General features: G+C 41.5%; 1 long non-coding RNA gene across 2 annotated transcripts in view; it reads right to left on the bottom strand.

The window, feature by feature from the left end:
- The window catches only part of LOC122812366, a 538,251-nt gene that overhangs the window by 16,939 nt on the left and 501,312 nt on the right, over positions 1-20,000 (bottom strand). For both annotated transcript variants that reach the window (XR_006366392.1, XR_006366394.1), the window contains exon 3: positions 10,720-10,758. This is a non-coding gene — a long non-coding RNA (uncharacterized LOC122812366). The remainder of the gene's footprint in view (positions 1-10,719; positions 10,759-20,000) is intronic.

The raw sequence follows: 20,000 nt of genomic DNA, 5'->3' as shown, positions 1-20,000 counted from the left end.
CCCATCCCATTGTCCAACACTTACACTTGAACTGGGTTAGGGAGGAACTCTGCTTCACACACATGGGCAACACGTTTCAGTGAAGGGGTAGTCTCTGAGATATACACCTGTCTCTCCAGCAGGTGCTATTTATATCACAGGCAAGATTTAAGTCATTAGAATGGGTAACTCTGGTGCTGTTTGTTTTTCAGATATACAGGAGAGCCATCAGAGTAGGGTGTGATAATGCCTTGTATGCCAGGCATAGCTCTCCCCTCAACAGTCTGTAGGAGACAGAATACAGGGATAGGGCCTTGAGGCAGTCTGCAAAGGATATGTTACATTCGTCCTGTATCCTTTTAGTGAGGAATCTTTGTGGACGTTCCAGTTGTTGTATATGCCTGGTTAGATACATACCAAAGGGAACACTATACTCAGTGATAGGTCTGATGAATGCCATATACAGTGAAACAATGTTTTCCTTGGACCCAGATTCCATACCTTTGTTTATAACTTGCACAACATAGAATGATTTCCTCAATACTGTAGACAACATGATGGCCAAAGGCTAGATTACTGTCTATGTGTGTCCCCAAGTCCCTAACTACTGGGTCACCTTTTGGTGGTGTGTTGTCAATATGGTAGTTATTAGGGGTGGATGACTTCCAAAAGGATATTATTACTCATTTATTAGCATTTAGTTTTACTCCATGGCTCTGAGACCAGTTATTTTTCTGTGTTATCCCTTCCTGGAGAACATTTAAGAAAGTGTGGGATTCAAAGACAGCTCCTAGTTTGCAATCATCTGCACATCTAATCAGCCAGAGGCCATTGACATTGGCTTTGACTTTAGAGAAGTAAATGCCAAAAAGGAGCAGTCCCAGGACCAGTCCCTAAGGGACTCTGCTTCTGACTAGTATCTCTGTAGAGGTGGACTCCCCAGTTCTAACTTCCTGGGTCATGTCAGTATGCCAGCTGGCTATCCACCAGGTGACATAAGGGTTTGTACCTAACCTCTTCAGTTTGTCAATGATGCTCAAGTGTGGTAGTCTGTCAAATGCCTTGGCCAGGTCAAAGTAAGCATTGTGAACCATTTTGCCCCCATCCATTGCTTTAGTGACCTTCTCAAAGAAATACACCAGGTTGAGTAGGCATGGCTTGCCCCTGACAAAACCAAACTGAGTTGCGTTCAGTACCTGGAGGTTTCCTGTGTCATTATTGATCATTTCCATGATAATTCTTTCCATGGTTTGCATATGAGACTAGTGAGACTTGCGGGTCTGTTGTTTTTAGGGTCTATAGATGGCCACCTTTATGCCGAGGAATGACTGCTACTGTTCTCCATTCATGAGGCATGAAACCTGTTTGGAGGCTACAGTTAAATTAGCAATTCCAGGGGGACTGATAGATCATATTTCATGCTATTTAGAAGTCATCTTGGGATATTGTCTGGGCCCATTGATGCAGTGTTCTTAGCCTTAGACAAAGCATTATGGACCTGTTGGTATTTCCTGAGGAAAGGTTGAGGGGGGAGAGAGGGATAAAATTGGATCTGAATTTCTTGGCCCCTAAGTTTGCTGTATCTCCTGGCTCAGTATAGGTGGTTCCCTTAACAATGCACTCTACGCACAATTGTGTATTGCCTTTGAGGTTGTGGACATAGCTAAAGAATGCCTTGTGGTTGCCCTTGGGCTGGGAGGCCAAATTTATCTCCCATTTGGCTTTGGTAGACTTTATTTGTTCTCTGATTTTTTTGTTTAGTTTGATAAAAGTGTTTTTATCTTGCCTTGTGCTGCATGTCCTAATTTTTGCCTTGATTTTTTTCCTTCTGTTATGTAGCCTATTGATGTTGTGATTCCACCAGGGTGGCTTGTTTTTTTAAGGTAGTTCTGTACTTCTTCCTGGGGGGTGGGTACAACTGCCTCTATGCAGCTATTAGCATATTTGTACAGGGTTTCTGTGAACAGTTCTGCATAGGCAGCAATGTTCTCAGGGTTTATTGAGGCTTGAAAATTTGCCAGGTTATCACTTAATGATAGGAAGTTAGCCTTAGAGTAGTTCCTGAATATTTCAGGCTCAGCTGGGGTTCCAGGCTTTAATTTTGTGGTATGACCTTTCCAGAGAAGACATGATACTAGGCAGTGTGCAGCCCTCTCCCATATTTGTGAGAACCAGATCCAGTATGGTTGCAACCCTGGCTGGTGTACTGATAATCTGATCCAGGGAGTTTGTGTTTACAAAATCCAGGAATCTCTGTGTCTGTATGCTTAGTGTTGTATATTATTTCCACTTAATAGTGGGGTAATTAAAGGCGCCCATGAATATAGTATTTGGTTAGATAGTGAGTGTTTCCAGTAATTTTAAGTACATGTTATGGGTTTCCTGGTCATTGAAGGGGACCTATAGCTTGCAAAGAAGTGGTATGAGATTTCTGTCTATGATGATTTGAATGTGGAGAAGCTCGAGTGCATTGTCCTCTTTGACTAGGCTTGAGGTATATTTATTCTCGATGTAAATCGCGACATCTCCACCTGTAGTCCCTGTCTGTGTAGTAACTGGTCTAAATGTATGGAAGACATTATAGTCCTGCACTGCTGGTGTGCTGCCTGTAGCTTTAAACTATGTCTCAGTGACTGCACAGACGTCAGGGAGAGCTTGTAGGGAGTGGAGTTTTTGTTTAGTCTTCCGGCATTTAGCAGTAATTTGTTTATATTTTTTTGGTTTTGATTTGCTATGTCAGAAGTAATTTCAGTTGGTATTATATAAAACAAAGCACAATGGGAGAGGACAATGTTTTAGTTAATATTTGATAGCCTAGACAGGAGAGGTGCAGACCATCCCTGGCAAAGCAGTGTGGTAGGTTGACCATCTCCTTCCATGTTGACAAATATTGCACCCCTTAAAATGACACCAGAAACTAAGCCAATTATTAAAGTCAATCATCTTTTGTTTGTATTGTGGCATCATCCTTGGACAAGGTAAAATGCTGCTCAATACTACCCTCATATCTTCCTGGGACACATATTCCGAGAGTTCAATGATATCTCTCTTCATACAGTCTAGGGAGATATGTCTCAGGTCATTTACACCCATGCGGACTGAGTCATACTGGTACCTGTGGTCCAGTGAATTGAGTGCATGTATAATGTAGCTGATCCTAGCCTCTGATAAGCAACTGAGTGTGGCTTTCTTCTTACTCAACCTGGTGAGAGGGACATCAGTGTGTCTCACAATGGAGTCTCCAATGACCATAATGCTGTATTGTGTGGTGGCTTCCTTTATGGGCTTAGACAATCATATCAGATCATATACTTTTACCTTCTATGAACGCTTGCAATAACTCCTTTCTATATTCAGTCAATATGTTTACTGTACTAGCCACTGATGAATCTAACTAAATGAATAAATAAAATGTCCTTTCAACAGTATTGTTTATTGCAACACACTATGCTACTTATAGTATATTTACTTTTGCTCCTTCCTTGGCCTTGAAACTGTACCTTATTAACTTCTTGACTATGTACTGCACTTTATTAACATGTGTATTGGACATGGATCCCAAAGCTCCACAAAGATTAATGCAACAAATTCAGTAAATCAAATTCAGTAAATACAATTACAAAACACATTGATTAAGAGTATAGAAAGTAGTTGTTGCAAGTTTTTATAGAAGGTAAAGGTATGATATGATCTAATTAAGTGAAGCTACCCAGGGTCAGAACAATTACATAACCAAGAACTATGTAAATGAGACCGGATGAGTTTGTTGAAATTATTTTTGTTTTCAGTGATCGTAATATCCACAGGGATGGTATTCCATGCTTTTGCAACAGAAATGGAAAACAAGGTGTCCCCAGAACTATTGTTGCTTTTGCCTATGTCAAACAGTGCTTTATAATATATGCCATATACAATATGTACAATTTTTCTTAATACGTCTACACCCAAGATACACAAAAATTAAGTCAACCCACCCTATAGACTGGCAGTGTCAGAGCCGGCTTCCAAACTGGAAGCAGTTTCAAAATTTGTGGACAGGACATTACTTAACATTAGTACAGTCAAGTCCCCTCTTTCATTGGGGATTCTTTTGACTTTCTTGAAAAAAATCAAAGAAGTCAGGGTGGACAAAGGAGATGCACTGGTTACTGCAGATGTTCATTCCTTATATACATCTATCCCACGTGAGGTTGGCATTAGATGGACAGCATTCATGCTAAATAAAAGTAATGATTATGCTGTGAAAGTCAAGTTTTTAACAAATGCACTGAGCAGGTTTTGTCCAACAATTTTTTTATGTTCGAAGGGAGTTATTACGATCAAGAGAGAAGTGCTGCAATGGGTGCATGCATGGCCCCAAATTATGCTAATTTAGTTATGGCCTATTGGGAAACCCACATATTCCCATTAATAGAAGGATACCAGAAGGTTTGTTCTTCTTTTTGCTTTATTGATAACTTTTTTATATGGAATAGTATGCTAGTAAAGTGGAATCATTTGTGGGAAGAATGAACAAGTGCAGATTTTTTGAAATTCTCTTACATTTTTTGCAAATCCTGGGTTTGTTTGTTTTTTTTTTTTTTTTTTTGTGGATTTAGAGGTACAAAAAACAGTAATGACAACAGACTGACTACAGCCATTAGTTCCAAGAACATTTCATTTCTAGTACTGCACTTTTGCATTATTCTGGCATGTGCTCTTCATATATGAAATGCAATATCATAAAGGTCAACTGGTTAGCCATCGGAGATTAACCACAGATATGAAAAGTATAAATGACTTTATACAGACTTTACATCACTGATTTACACATAGTGGGTATCCGGAGGATATAGTTCAGAGTTTTTTTAAGTAAGTTTTCAGAGAGAAGGATAAGGGGAGGGTAAATTACAGCAACCCTCAACAGTGGTCCTTTTCCATGCCTCTATTTTTTTCCATTGGAAAGTGTAGCCATTTAAAAAGCCATCCAAAATAATTAGGGAATACTTGAAATAAGTGAGGAAGTTAGAAGAGTAGTAGGTAATAAGCCTACAAAGAGATGTAAGGGGATATCACAAAGAAGGAAAAAGAGGAACACATAGATGTTTTAATTGTTCTCTGTGCAGGTATATTTTTGAAAGTTAATTTTTTATTGATGTAAGAATGGGGTACCAGGCTATTTTGCATGTAATTCAAAGTACGTGGTTTACCTTAGTGCTACACCTGTGAGGCTTTTTACTTTGGAAAGACTATTAGGGAAATCAAGAAAAGAATCTCTGAGCATCAGTATGACGTAAGAATTAAAAATACAGAGAACGCTTTAGGTAAACATTACACGGGGTGTCAACTTTAAAAAAAATCGTTTTAGTGTTATTGATCATGTTCCCAACAGTTTTAATGGAGACAGTGAAAATTAACTTGAATTTAGAGAGTTAAAAGAGAGTTAAAATGGCAGATTTTATTTCATGCATACTGTGAACCTGGGCTCAATAACAATGTGACCTACAAGGTGGTTTTAACTAGGAATGAACACAGTAACAAGTACAAATAGAATTATTATTTTTATATTTATAGTGAGAATGACTGTGACCCACACCACCCTTTACCCCATGCAATATTATCTGGTGTATAATGCAGAGTAAAACTAGACAATATATTTAGATTCATTATTGGTGTATTTTTTATCAGATGGATTTCTTAGGTTTGTTTCAGTTGTGTTTGACTGATTAGTTAATACTGGGACTTGATGTGAGAAAATGTTATTTAAGTTCATAGATTAGTACTAGGCTAACTGCCTTTATGGGCCATTTTTAAGCTTAGCCAATTACCCCATGTCAGAATCAAACCTTGTGCCTTGTATCTATAAGGTAAACACCTTAACCATAAGTGCTGATTAAGGTAAACACCTTAACCATAAGTGTTGATTTTATGCTAATAATTATGTTATGATGAAGGCCAGTGCAGCTAAAAGTGCTTAACATCTATTCAACCTGCTGGAATTATTTGTTGGGATATTTTTTCTCCATTGGTGTTTTTTCTTGGTTTCATTTTTCTTTATCATCATTTCAGGACTTTCCTATTGTTTCTTTGGCTGTTAGTACTGGCAAAGTGACAAAGTCTAGTTAACAAATTTGAGCTCTGACTTGTACAGGATATAACAGTAAACATGCAGTCTTCCTATCAAGCTTTGCTGATCTTGGTCTAGTTTTACTCTGCATTAGACACTAGATAATATTGCATGGGGTAAAGGGTGGTGTGGGTCACAGTCATCCTCACTTGTGCAAGGTACCAGAGGGACAGAATGGCACAAGGCTTTCCATACAAACCGTGGGGAGATTGGAGTGGAAGATGCAGGCACAGACAGTAGATGCACAAGGGCCAGGGGGCACAGTAATTCAAGACCAGCAACAAGACATACATATGGGGCAGGTGCCACTGGAGTAGGATGCTGGGGGTAGGATCACTGGAAGGATACATGGTGTCAATGATTATGCACACCAGTCACATGATGAGTCAGTGACAACATGTCCATCTTTGCTGTTACTTTGCCAAAGGCAGAGGGCAGGTCGCAAAGACTCACCTAGCATGGAAGGTGCTCTACTTTGTGACCTCAGTCTCCTGTGCTTTTGCTGGTCAGATAGGGCGGGACATGAACTCCTGTGTCAGGGATGGTGTGGTATTACAGGACCTGAACCTGTAAAATACTCACTGTACCTGAGGAAGGTACTTGTGCCTATCTACATCACAACTCGTTTCTTTTCTCTTTTCTTACGCTTTTACTCTTTTTTTTACTCTTTTTTTTTTTTACTCTTTTCTTAATGTACTGGAAAATATTAGGGTTCAACCAAACACCCTAATAATGGGCGACTTCAACTACCCCACCATTAACTGGGAAAACTACTCATGTACCAACCCCTTAGCTCAACGCTTTCTGGAATTTATAAACTCCAATGCCGGAAAACTACTCGTGTACCAACTCCTTAGCTCAACGCTTTCTGGAATTTATAAACTCCAATGCCTTGGATCAACTTATCCACACCCCCACCAGGGGCAACAATATCCTAGACCTAGTCATTAGCAACATGAGTGACCGGTGTTCCACACCTGAAGTCAACTCCTCGTTGGTCGATCCGACCATAAGCTAATCACCCTTGATATTCACATCCCGCCCCCACCCCACATTAAGGAAACCACAGTAAAAAAATGTCTCCAAAGGCAACTTCATGCTTCTTAAGACAGAAGTGGTGAACTTTATGACACCCATGCAGATAGACAATACAGTTGCAACTGCTGAATCATACACAAATGCACTCTATAAGCACTTACATGAGTGCAGGGATTGTGCTATCCCAAACAGAGCCAAGACGCTATCCTCCAAAAAAAAAAGAATCGAATCTGGTGCCACCCTGCCATAAACAAACTGTACAACAGAAGGAAGAAACTGCTGCAAAAGAGTAAAAGTAAAATCCCATGAGTGGAGGAGCTCCCTGGTCAGCCTCAGTAAGAAGCTGAGATCCCTTATAAGATCCTCCAAAGCTAGCTAAGGACAACCACAAAGCATTCTATAGCTATGTCAAGAATCTCGATGGCAATACCCAGATGTGCTCTGAGTTACAGCACAGTGGCACGAAAATGACTGAACCAACTGATATTGCCAACATCCTGGCAAATAAGTTCAGTGCTAACTTTACCTCCCCACCCCCTAAAGGGCCCATATCTATACAGGAAGAATGCAGAGTCCCTGTAATCACAACTATGCAGGTAAAAGCTGCACTCTCTAAAGCCAAAAACACAGAATCCATGGGACCAGACAACATCTCAGGCTGCATTTTACATGAACTTCAGAACGAATTGGCTCCTCACCTAAGCACCATGTTCAATAATAGCCTCACATCAGGCTTTGTGCCCACTGAATGGTGCACAGCAACAGTTATCCCACTCCACAAAGGGGGAGCCACCACTGATCCTGGGAACTATTGCCCTATTAGCCTGACGAGCCTGGTCTGCAAGGTCATGAAACATATCATCATGGAACTCATAAACAAAGACATTGATAACCTCCAAACTCTGGATCCCACCCAGTTCAGGTTTGTGAAAGACAGATCATGCCTCCTGAACCTGATCGACTTCTATGAGGCAGTCAGCAAAGCCGTAGATGAAGGTAAGGTGGTTCACACAGACTATCTTGACTTCACCAAGGCTTTCAACACCATCCCCCATTCTGGAATTATAGCTAAACTCACTAAACTAGGTATAAATCCCTACGTCACAAGATGGGCTGCCAACTGGCTCACTGACAGAACCCACACTGTAAAAGTTACAGACTCCAAATCTGACCTCACACCAGTGACACGTGGAGTACCACAGGGTTCAGTCCTGGGACCTCTCCTGTTTGATATCTACTTCTCTGAAGTACAGGCAAACACAGAAGGACTCTGGCTAACAAAGTTTGCAGATGACTGCAAACTAGGAGCCATAGTCAAGTCCCCAAATGATGTGAATAACCTACAGAAGGGCTTCGCTGAGACAGATGCCTGGTGTTAGAGCCATGGCCTCAAGCTCAATGCCAAAAAGTGCAGTGTCATCCCCTTTGGTAAAAACTTACCCATGAACTACCACATAGGCAGCAATCTACTTAACACTGAATTATAAGAGACCTTGGGACCCAGGTAGACAATAGTCTCTCCTTTGATAGTCACATCGACACAGTAGTCAGGAAGTCCTTCTATGTGGCACACTTCATCACAAAAGGGTTCTCATCCAGGAAAAAAGAGGTCATTGTTGCCCTCTGCTCAACACTCATTAGACCCAGTACAGAAGCTGAAAAGGGCACAGAAGTACCTCACAAAGAGGATTACTGGCCTCAAATAAATGCCCTACACTGACCATCTCAAAGAACTCCAGCTTTACTCCATAGCATATCGCCTACTCCGAAGTGATCTCTGCCTAACATATAAAGCTATGTCAAACCCAGAGCTGTTGGGCATGCTACACCTAAAGAAATCACATTCCCTCTGAGCTGCATGCTCTAGGGACCAAAACCTTGTCACCACATTAAACAGGACATGCTGGAGGGATAGATTCCTGTCCCAGAGACTTCCCATACTCTGGAACAGGCTACCCATCTATGTCAAGCAAAGTTATTCATTAGTACTCTTCAAGAAAAATCTTGATGAGTGGATGGGAAATAGGAAATACACCTAGGGATCACTTCTGTGTCTCTGCTCAATGGTGGCACAGGAAAATAGCTTTCTTGGGTGGCATAAGCCAGGGAACCTGGTTGGCTAGGCTTTTGTAGGCCCTTGGGCCGATAGCCTAGTACGTACCTATGAACCTATGAACCACCCATAGTGAGGGGTACAAGTCTTTCGACATCTCTGGACACAGCTGTTGATTTCACCCTCTGAAATGGCCTATAGTCAAAGCTATCCTATGCCTGTACCATAGCTTGGCTATAGACAATACTTCCAATCCTGGCTGACACAATATCACCAACATTTTCCTCACTTATACCACTAGGTTTAGTGAATTGTGTGAATGCACAGAAAGTTGACTGGCATTTTGGTTCACATGAGTAAGTGAATGCACAAGTGTGAATGTCAGTATGTGTGAATGTGTATAATGTCAAATGCATTTTTTTTCATTTGAATAGTGAGATAGATGGGTTTATTTTATATGCGGTTGGGTTGGATGGGTCGTTTTGAGTTTGGGGATGTTCATTTTTATTGGAACACCATGCTGTTTACTTCTTGTGAATGCGCATGCAAGTGTGGGCATGGGTATGTGTGTTTTGAATCACTGCCAAGCACATTTCTTTGCATGCCCTAGCAGTGATTCCTGTCTATAGGGAGATTACTCCTTTGTTTAAGTTGGCATGACCATGGGATTGCATTTATGTTTGGGAGTGTAGAAAACACGTGTTTATAATTTAGCTTTGGAATGTGTTTTTGTTTTGCTTTCAGTATTTTTACAGTTGGTGTTTTTGTAAATGCAGTGTCTTATGCATTTGTTTTTTTTTTTTTTTTTGGTTATTTGAGGTTCTTTTTTAATTTTCACTTAGAAGAAATAATCATTCCACCATGATCTTCACCATAACCATCATTTCATGATATCCAGTTTGCATGTCTTCACATAACTGGGCACCCTCAGCACAAAGGTCATATAACACACCTACCAGCTCTAAAGACTGTATAGCCAAAGGCTGTCTCTGGATCACAATGCTACACATCTACTGATTAATGCAGAATGATTTCTGCACCTCATGAGGAAACTGTGATGGTTGGTGGTGTTGGGCATCCCAGTGTGGTTGGCCTATGGTGGTTATACCAAAACAAGATGTAATAGAGGTAATGTGCACCTCCAAAGCTGGAGTTTTAGCACTTCTGAGGCTTTCAGCTGCAATTGTGTCTTGCCATAAAGGGAGTATGTGTACTGAATCAGTATATCCACAGAAGGCTCACTGCCTTCAGCTACTCATATACCTTCTGTTGAGGGCTGCTCCCTGCCCGTGAGTGGGACAGTCACTACTGCCTCCATGTCTTTTAGCTATGACACACCCCCATGTGGCGGAATATCATTGCCAGACTCTGTAGATGCATGCATATTAGCACATATTCATAAATGCTGACTCTTACCACTTCCACCTTTGAATATGTAATGTAGAAAACAGCACCTTGAGAACTTTTTAATACTAGAAGGCAACATTTGTGACATGCAGGAGAAGGTTTTATATGCAGACAACTTTTTCTTATGCAAACGTACCTTCTTTGGTGGTGGTAACGTGCCTCATTGTTGATGTGCCTATGAAAATAAATGTGCACCATGTTAGGATATATCTACTAGCATAATAACTATGCATGCAAATCATTGCTGTCTATTATTAATCTGGTCTATTACTCACTGAGACATAGGCAGGTTGGGTCAGGCCAGCATCAACATCCACAACCTCAGTGGGGTTAAATCTTGCTTAAACTCCTCCAGCCAGTGTGTCAATGAACACTGTCATGTATATCAGCCTTGTTGACTCTGGTGACCTACACCTAGAAGTATAGCTCTCTTGTTGACTCTGGTGGCCTACACCTAGAGGTATAGCTCTCTTGTTGACTCTGGTGACCTACACCTAGAGGTATAACTCTCTTGTTGACACTGGTGACCTATACCTAATGGTATAGCTCTCTTGTTGACTTTGGTGGCCTACACCTAGATGTATAACTCTCTTGTTAACTCTGGTGGCCTACACATAGAGGTATAGCTCTCTTGTTGACACTGGTGGCCTACACCTAGAGGTATAACTCTCTTGTTGACTCTGGTGGCCTACACCTAGAGGTATAACTCTCTTGTTGACTCTGGTGACCTACACCTACAGGTATAGCTCTCTTGTTGACTCTGGTGGCCTACATTTAGAGGTATAAGTCTCTTGTTGACTCTGGTGGCCTACACCTAGAGGTAGAGCTTTCTTTTGCATTCTTCAGTGCCTTCTGTTTGGCTTAGTGTAACAAGTTAATTAAGTGATAGTGAACATGTTTCATTGTGTGGTGGAATGTCCATCTACTGCAGTTATTTCCACAAAACAGACTGCCACATTTTGTCCTGTAATGGTCGGTTTGCTCTGACCTTGCATGTCATCCCTGAGTAGCAGCATCAGTTTTGTATTTAGCATTACTGAAATTATCCACCCTGTTAACATACCGATTCTAGTTTGTACATGTTGAAAATGTGTTGCTGAAAATAATTGTACAATAATTGTACAAGTACTGAGAATGTATTTATTTCTCATGTAAAGCCCCCCCCCCCCCCATAGCATAACCACAGCATGCAGGGCATATAGGACTTAAATACCATGTAGTAGTTCCCCACAATGGATAACCTGTAAACTCATCTGATGACATGACATGCACAAACCTCTTCCTTAGATAGGATACTGACACTATCCAGGACTTTTATACTGGGTTGTGGTACCAGGTAAAACTTTTCAGTGGAGGGCAGCTCATAATAGTCTGCTGGTATTGCATGGTGCAGCCACTCTCCAACCCAAACTGCCTTTAACTAATCCTGTGTCACTAAGACATCTAGGCAAACAGGTGAACAATTTGCTACACATACACGTACCCCTACCCCTACCCTTATGCAGCATGCTGATTTCTGTATCATGATCCTGATTTCTGAGCAGTAGTCTAAATTGAAAATGTATGCTTTATCAGAAAAACACATATGTTTACAACTATAAGAAGTCTCACAATGGTTATTACAGTATTGTATGAGTCACAGAATTCACAGAATGTTAGCAAAGCGACCATGCCAAACCAAATTCTACAAACATAAATCCTTTATTTGCAGAATGCATGTTAGATTGAGGCTACCTGCTTTAAATGAGTATAAATTGCTGAATTCTCTTCTTGTCCTTTCATAATGTGAAGCACCTCCATGACAGATGCATTGTGTTGCTGAACAGCCAAGGCATGAGCAGAAGGTAGATACATGCAATCCTGTTGTACAGCTCAGCAGTGAATGCTTGCATCAGGTGACAATCTTGGTCATGAGGATTTACACAAGTTGTTGCCATTTTTGTATACCATTTGCCATTTGAAGTCCTGTGAGGCAAATATGACTAGTAACACAGACACAGGGCTCTGCTGTTGTCTGTGAAGGAAACAGTGAGGTTTCTTTAAATCCTTCACACTCATTTCACACCCACTTCAGACAATGCTTTCTAGATCTATATAATGGATCATTCAGAACAAAGGGATTCTCTTCATTACCTGGGCCTCATGCTTACTAAGGCTACAGACATCCAGTCCTGGTGATCAATGCCAACAATAGCATGATGACCTAAGGTCATCGGTAGGAGCTGGAAGTTGAAGGGTGAGGACAGTGCCCAGAGATGTACTGAAAGTTAGATTTTTTTAAACTTTAAGATGAATGCATAACCTTCAAGGAAGTATTCATGAGGTATACACTTTTATCATTCAGCTTGGGAGGTGATACATGTCAGTAGGATGGGGTGTCACAGAGAACGGGAATAGCAAGATGTTCTCTTCCTTAGAGTTCAGTGTATTTTAATGACACATTACACTTATGGCACTTTCCCCTTTGTATCTCCACTCTACAGTCAAACCGAATGAGGAAAAAACTATCAGAAAATCTAGGCACCTTCAACATATTCTCCCTCAGTTATAGTGTTTGGGGTGGTCATGGGTGGCACAGTGCAGAGGGATAAAATCAACTTTCAGGTGGACACTCATGTCCTTTCTCCTGCTGAAGAACTACAGCTGTAGAAGATGACTGAGGCTGTGGAAGAGGACAAGTCAAGTGTCAAACTAGACAATATCTTGGGCACATAGTGGACCTCCTATGACAAACTGCAGATTCACTTCAGCAGCAGCATTCTCTGAACACATGGCCACCAGGAAGTCAGCCAGTATCTAACAGTGCTTACATCGGATGATCAGCTGATGAGTGTCCTACATAGTTTACCTTTGGACCACCTTGACACCCTATCCCGTAACACATATGAACCCCATCCAAGAGTGCACTGCCTTGCACCTTGTGCATGGTCTCATCCTTCCCATCTGTTCCCCCGTGTATATTTTTATTCAGCTTTCCTTGCCCCTTTCTTGTGTGTCTTGTGTGCAAATCCTGTGTTTTCACTGCTTTTTTTTTGTTTGCTCCACATTCATTCCCACACTTTCTTCTCATACTCACTCCTCCCTTACATGTCACATCTACATCCCTTTCTCTTCATATAAATAAAAGGAGCACCACAAATATAGTCCTAACGCTCCTCCCACTGCTATTCCATGTGTTCCTCTCTGTTGTGTCTCCTTCTGCTTGCTCTTCCCCTTTACATACTGTCTTATTCAGCCCTTTCCTCCCTTCTGTGACAATGATAACAGTGGCCATGTGATTTTGTCCACCTTTTTAAGCAATATTTACATACTGTGCTTCAACAGAATGCTGTATACTGACACACTCTGGCACCGGTTGTCACTTGAGCTGTACAAGCATCATATTACTTCATTCCATTACTCTTTATTATCATATTAGAGATGATTAAGGTTGGATATTAATTTGTAATGAGTGTACTCATGCCTTGTAATATCACAGTAATAGGAAAGCCTTGCAGAGTTGTGGCATTCTTCATAATTGCGTCTTTCGGCTTTTTCCGGTTAGGGGTTGCCACAGCGGAACTCCAGTCTGGTAATGATTGGCAGTAAGTTTTTACATGCCGAGTTGCCAGCCCTGATGCACAACCTTCAATGAAGGTATGCCCATTCACGCATGTCTCCACACAGAAGACGCTCTAGCTGAGAATCAAACAGGACAACGTCTTACTGTGAGGCGACAACGCTACCGCAGCACCACCACAAAACTCACTGCAATTGTCCAAATTGCTACTACAGAAAGTCAGCTGTTGGAATGACTGTCAGTAATCCTAGTTGATATTTGCAGATTTTTTTTATACCTATCACCTCTAGCTATCAATCCTCCTCAGCCATACCTCTAATTACCAATTTGCCTCTGGTGCAGGCAAGCCTATTTGTTCTCCAAGTAGGGTGTGAGGCCTATGGCCCCACTCATTCACTAACCAGAAAGAAACCTTATAAATGAATTCATTCACCTACAGAGGCAGACATTGGAGGTTGACAGGTATTCATTCGCTTAGGTTCATAGTTAAATACTTGCCTAACAAACATCAGGGCCTTTATAAGCCTGTCATGCAATCCAACCCACTTATGTCCCTATGTATCATGGGTATTTTATTAGGAGTGGGTATGTTATTTAGGAAGTTTCTAGAGGTTATATGGTGGAGTATGTTAGACAGAGGCAGAATGTAGTGTCCAAACTATCAGAAACATGGTGACCAGACCCAGGGTGAATTTCTGACTTCCCATCCATTGGTCAAGGTTATGCTTAAGTAGGGTTAGGAATGGACTATGCCTCACATTGATGGGGAGCCTATTCCAAAGCATGGTGCTCCTCTGGAATGCATATCTGTCTTTCCAGCATGTCTTATTTATGTTACGAGCAACATTTAACATCCTTGGATCTAGTAGTTCTGATGCTGATGTTTTTTTGGATGTGCAAGAGGTCTAGTTGCCAGCCCTGATGCACAACCTTCAACGAAGGTACGCCCATTCACGCATGTCTCCACACAGAAGACACGCTAGCTGGGAATCGAACAGGACAACATCTTATTGTGAGGGTATAATTAGTGAATTTAGTAACATGTAAAGTTCGAAGCAAAAACACAAGTAAATTTACAAATGGCTGCTGCATCTACACACCTATTTTTGAAATCACTGTGATGCAGTCTCACATCTTTTTTTGGTTGCTGCATTTTTGTAAGGCAGAGGATTAAGGCTCTGGCCTCTTCCTGCCTGACTATGGCAGGGCTCTCATGCAATGCACCCACCTTTTAGCTGGGTACCCTTGTCTTGTGTTTCCCAAATCTGCTTTACTAGATAACTTTCTGCTTTCTTGCACATGTGACCGAATGACTGCAATCTGGTCTCCTTGACCCACCTCTACAACTGGCACTGCTTTGGCTTCCTAATATTCTGCATTGTGTGTCCCACAATGTACATCCTACAACCAGTATTGGGCACTTCCTCACCCAAAGCCTCATTAACTAGTCTGCCTTCACCACCCACGTTTCTGTGCTATACATTAACACTGGTTGCACCATTGTTTTGTACTCCTTGTCAGCTACTTTAGCATTCTTCTGTCATGTACTAATCTGGATACATTTGTGCCAGTTGGCTGCAGCACCTGTGACTCTAGCTTTAACATATTCATTTAGACTTCCTATCTCTTCAGCCACACCTTCTAAACATCTGAAGGTATTAACCTGTTCCACTATTCTTTATATCAGCTTTCAGCTTCATCTGATCCCTCACTACAATCTGCTGCCATGACCACTGTCTACTCCATAATCTGTATTATCCCATGTCAGTTTTGCATTCCAGTCCACTATCATTTGCTAAAGTTGCTGTTCAAATTGCGATTATATTGCTACATTGCCTGCATACATCAGTTTTCTTAATCTGTCTCTTCAGACTTGCTTGAGGATGCAATCATCCATATGAACAGCAATGGGCACAGAGCTGAACAATGATGAACACACAATCTCACTGGAAACCATCTACAAGTCTGAACAATGTGCATACTTGTGTCAGTGGGGGCGTGTACACAGCCTGTGCAATTTTACCAGTAGTTCCAGAGCTTCAGTCCATAGCAGGGCTGCCCAAATCACCTTTCTAGAAACATTGTTATATGCTTCCTGTCCAAGTCTAGGAATGCCAAATTAGATTTTCTCCTCCTAATTTTCAGCTTCCTGTCCACTATCTGTCTTACAGTGATAATCATGTCATTTGTATTGCTTCTGAACCAAACATGAACTGCTCATCATAACTCTCAACTCTCACTCCATCTCAACTGGACAGATTTTCAAAGAATGCCTGTATTTTGGCCTCATATTTTTAATCCATTTTTCATATACTTGTGGTTTTGTGGCAAATTAGTGGTAAATCATTATAGATTGCAGTTAGAAAATAATGACAGAAATTTGTGTTTCAGACTTCATATCCTTCAGAAAATTCATGCTAATGCAAACCCTGTTATTCTATCAACTTTCTAAGTTTGTAAGAGCAATATTTAAAATTGTCCCTGTTTTGGGGCCTTTGTCACACTTTTATTTATGGCTTTGTCCAGATTTCTTGCTCTAAGAAGTTGAGAGGTATGGTGCTCATCTCCCATTTCACTTTCTACTAATCTGTATCACTTGACAACATCCTCTCCTGTACTTTTATGTAGTGGGGTAGGAGTTGTTACTGCTGTACTACCTACAGATGTGACTATCCCTTTTCTTTGTGCTGACAATGCAAGACTCACACTCCATGTTCCTAAGCACCCTGGAGAATTTCAGGGTCCAACCTAACACTCTCATACTGGATGACTTCATCTACCCCTCCATTAACTGGGAAAACTACTCATGTACCAATACAATTGCCCAACGTTTCCTGGAATTCATCAATCCAATGCTCTGGACCAGCTCGTTCTTATCCCCACTAGAGGTAGCAACATCCTTGACCTGGTCATTACTAACATGGGTGACCGCTGCTCTACACCAATAGTCAACTCCTCCCTGGTTAGATCCGACCAGAAATGAATCACCTTGGAAATCCACATCCTTCCCACCCCCCACCCCCTGCAAAGGTAACTACCATGAAAAACTTCTCCAAGGCTAACTTTGGGCTCCTAAAAACAGAGGTGGCTAACTTCACGGCACCAATGCAAATGGAGATCAGTTACATGACCGCTGAATCATACACAAATGCACTGTATGAACACATACACAAATGCATGGATCTCACCATACCCAACAGAACCAGGACACTCGCCTCCAAAAAAAGGAAGACAATCTGGTGGTCCCCTGCCATAAACAAACTCTACAACAGAAGAAGGAAACTGATGCATAATAAGATGAAGTCCCAAGACTGGAAAAACTCCCTTATCAGCCTCAACAAAAAGTTGAGATCCCTCATCAAATCCTCTAAAGCTAGGTATGAAAACAGAATTGCAGCAGATACTAAAGACGACCACAAGGCCTTCTATAGTTATGTAAAGAATCTCCATGGCAATACTGAGATTTGTTCTGAGCTACTGCACAATGGTACCTCCTATACCAAGCCAACAGATATTGCCAATATACTGGCCAACAGATTCAGTGCTAACTTTACTCCTCCCCCTCAACGGACCAGTAACAATACCAGTAGATTGTCAGGCACCCAGTATTACTGCTGCGCAGGTTAAAACAGCACTGTACAAACCCAAGAATACAGCTTCTGTGGGACCTGACAATATCCCTGGCTGTGTTCTACATGAACTACAGAGTGAACTGGCACCTCACCTGTGTGCCCTCTTCAATCACAGCCTCACCTCAGGCTTTGTCCCTACCAAATGAAACACTGCTACAGTCACCCGTCTCCAGAAAGGAGGAATGACTACAGACCATGGGAACTATCTCCCCATTAACCTGATGAGTCAGATATGCAAAGCTAAGGAATGCATCATCATGGGCCTAATAAACAAGGATATAGGGAATCTCCAACCTCTGGATCCCACACAGTTTTGAATTGTGAAGGGTAGCTCATGCCTGCTCAACTTGGCCAACTTCTTTGAGTCAGTCACCAGAGCTGTGGATGAAGGCAAGGAGGTTCATACAGCCTACCTTGATCTAGCCAAGGCCTTTGATACAATTCTCCACTCAGGAATCATAGAAAAACTCACTAAGCTAGGCATCAACCCCTATATCACTAGGTGAGTTGCAAACTGGCTCACAGGTGGAAACCACAGTGTGAAAGTAGCTGACTCCAAGTCAGACTAACGACCAGTCATGAGTGGAGTCTCATGAGTGGAGTCCCACAGGGTTTGGCCCTGGGTCGTCTCCTGTTTGGTATCTACTTCTCTAAAGTCCAGGCCAAAACAAAGGGACTCTGGCTGACAAAGTTCACAGACAATTGCAAGTTGGGAGCTATTATTAACTTCCCGAGTGATGTTGACATCCTACAGAAAGGCCTCAATGAGATCAACACCTGGTGTCAGAACCATGGCCTTAAGCTCAATGCCAAAAAATGTGTCACCATCCCCTTTGGTAAAAACCTGGTTCCCATGAATTACTACATCGATGGTAGCCCACTGAACACAGAAGGCATTATAAGAGATCTGGGAACACAGGTTGACAGCAACCTCTCTTTTGACCACCACATTGCCACTGTGGTCAGAAAGTCCTTCTATGTGGCACATCTCATTACTAAGGATTTTCCATCCGGGAAGAAAGAGGTCATTGTCTCTCTCTACTCTTCCCTCATTAGGCCATTCATTGAGTACAATGCCCCATTTGGCATGTACCTCACAAAACACCTGCAACAACTGGAGAGGCCACAAAAGTACCTCACAAAGAGGATCCTAGGCCTTAAACATTTGTCCTGTATGGCTAGACTTAAAAAACTCCAACTATTCTCTGTCTCATATCGTCTACTTAGAGGCGCTCTCTGCTTCACTTACAAAATCATGTCTGACCCAGCTCTGTTAGAAATGCTACATCTAACGAAATCTCAATCCCTCTGCAACACACGCTCCAGAGACCTCAATCTCTTTTCCACAATCAACAGAACATGCTGGAGGGACAGGTTCATAACCCAGAGACTGCCCATGCTATGGAATAGACTTCCCATACATGTCAAGCAGAGCACTTCACTGGCCCTCTTCAAGAGAAATCTTGATGAGTGGATGGGAAATAGAAAATTCAACCCAGGGATCACTGCAGTGGCTTTACTTAACAGAGGCACTGGGAACTAAGGTCGAGTGGCATGATACCAGGGTAGTCCTATCGGCTAGGCTTGTAAAGGCGCCAGGGCCATTAGCCTAGTGCACACCTATGAACCCATGAATCTATAAAAAAGGTAATGATAAATGATGAGCTAGGAACATATAGGGATCTTTGAAATTCATCCTAGTACTCCTTACTGTGATGTACCAGAGTTCATTGAGGTTGCAGTAATCCTTAATTTCACTACATAACATTTGTAGGTTTAAAGTAAACAGATGCCAATAAACCTGTGTCTTTCATCCTTTGGAGTTTAATCTCTTAAAATCAGTAAAAAACACAGTTCACAGTTTTCACCAGTGTTATTTCAAGGCTTGGACCTTCCTATAGAATTTTTATTTATTTATTTTTCTTCTCAGGATACCATATCCTCCTAAGCGATTTCTAGTTCATTATTTTTATTTTTTCTCCTGCTTTGCACCCACCTCTTAGGATACCTTACTCTCCATTTGTTGTTTTATTTTCCATTATTTCCCCCTCTTCCACATCCATCTCTTGAGTGTTTTCAGGCATGATAACTAAAACTGGAAAGTTCATGTCTAGTGAAACAACCATATTCAAAACAGAGAAATAGGAACAATGAGTTTTCAAAATGGTACCTTTCTCTGAATTTGCTGAAGAACGAAGAAGAGCAATTACTGGAATTTTTGAGCAA

The sequence above is a fragment of the Protopterus annectens genome, chromosome 1.part1, assembly GCF_019279795.1.
Source record: "Protopterus annectens isolate FY-2018-M chromosome 1.part1, PAN1.0, whole genome shotgun sequence".
Taxonomy (NCBI): domain Eukaryota; kingdom Metazoa; phylum Chordata; order Ceratodontiformes; family Protopteridae; genus Protopterus; species Protopterus annectens.
Note: the sequence above shows the minus strand (reverse complement) of the source record. Positions and strands in the feature narration are given on the sequence as shown.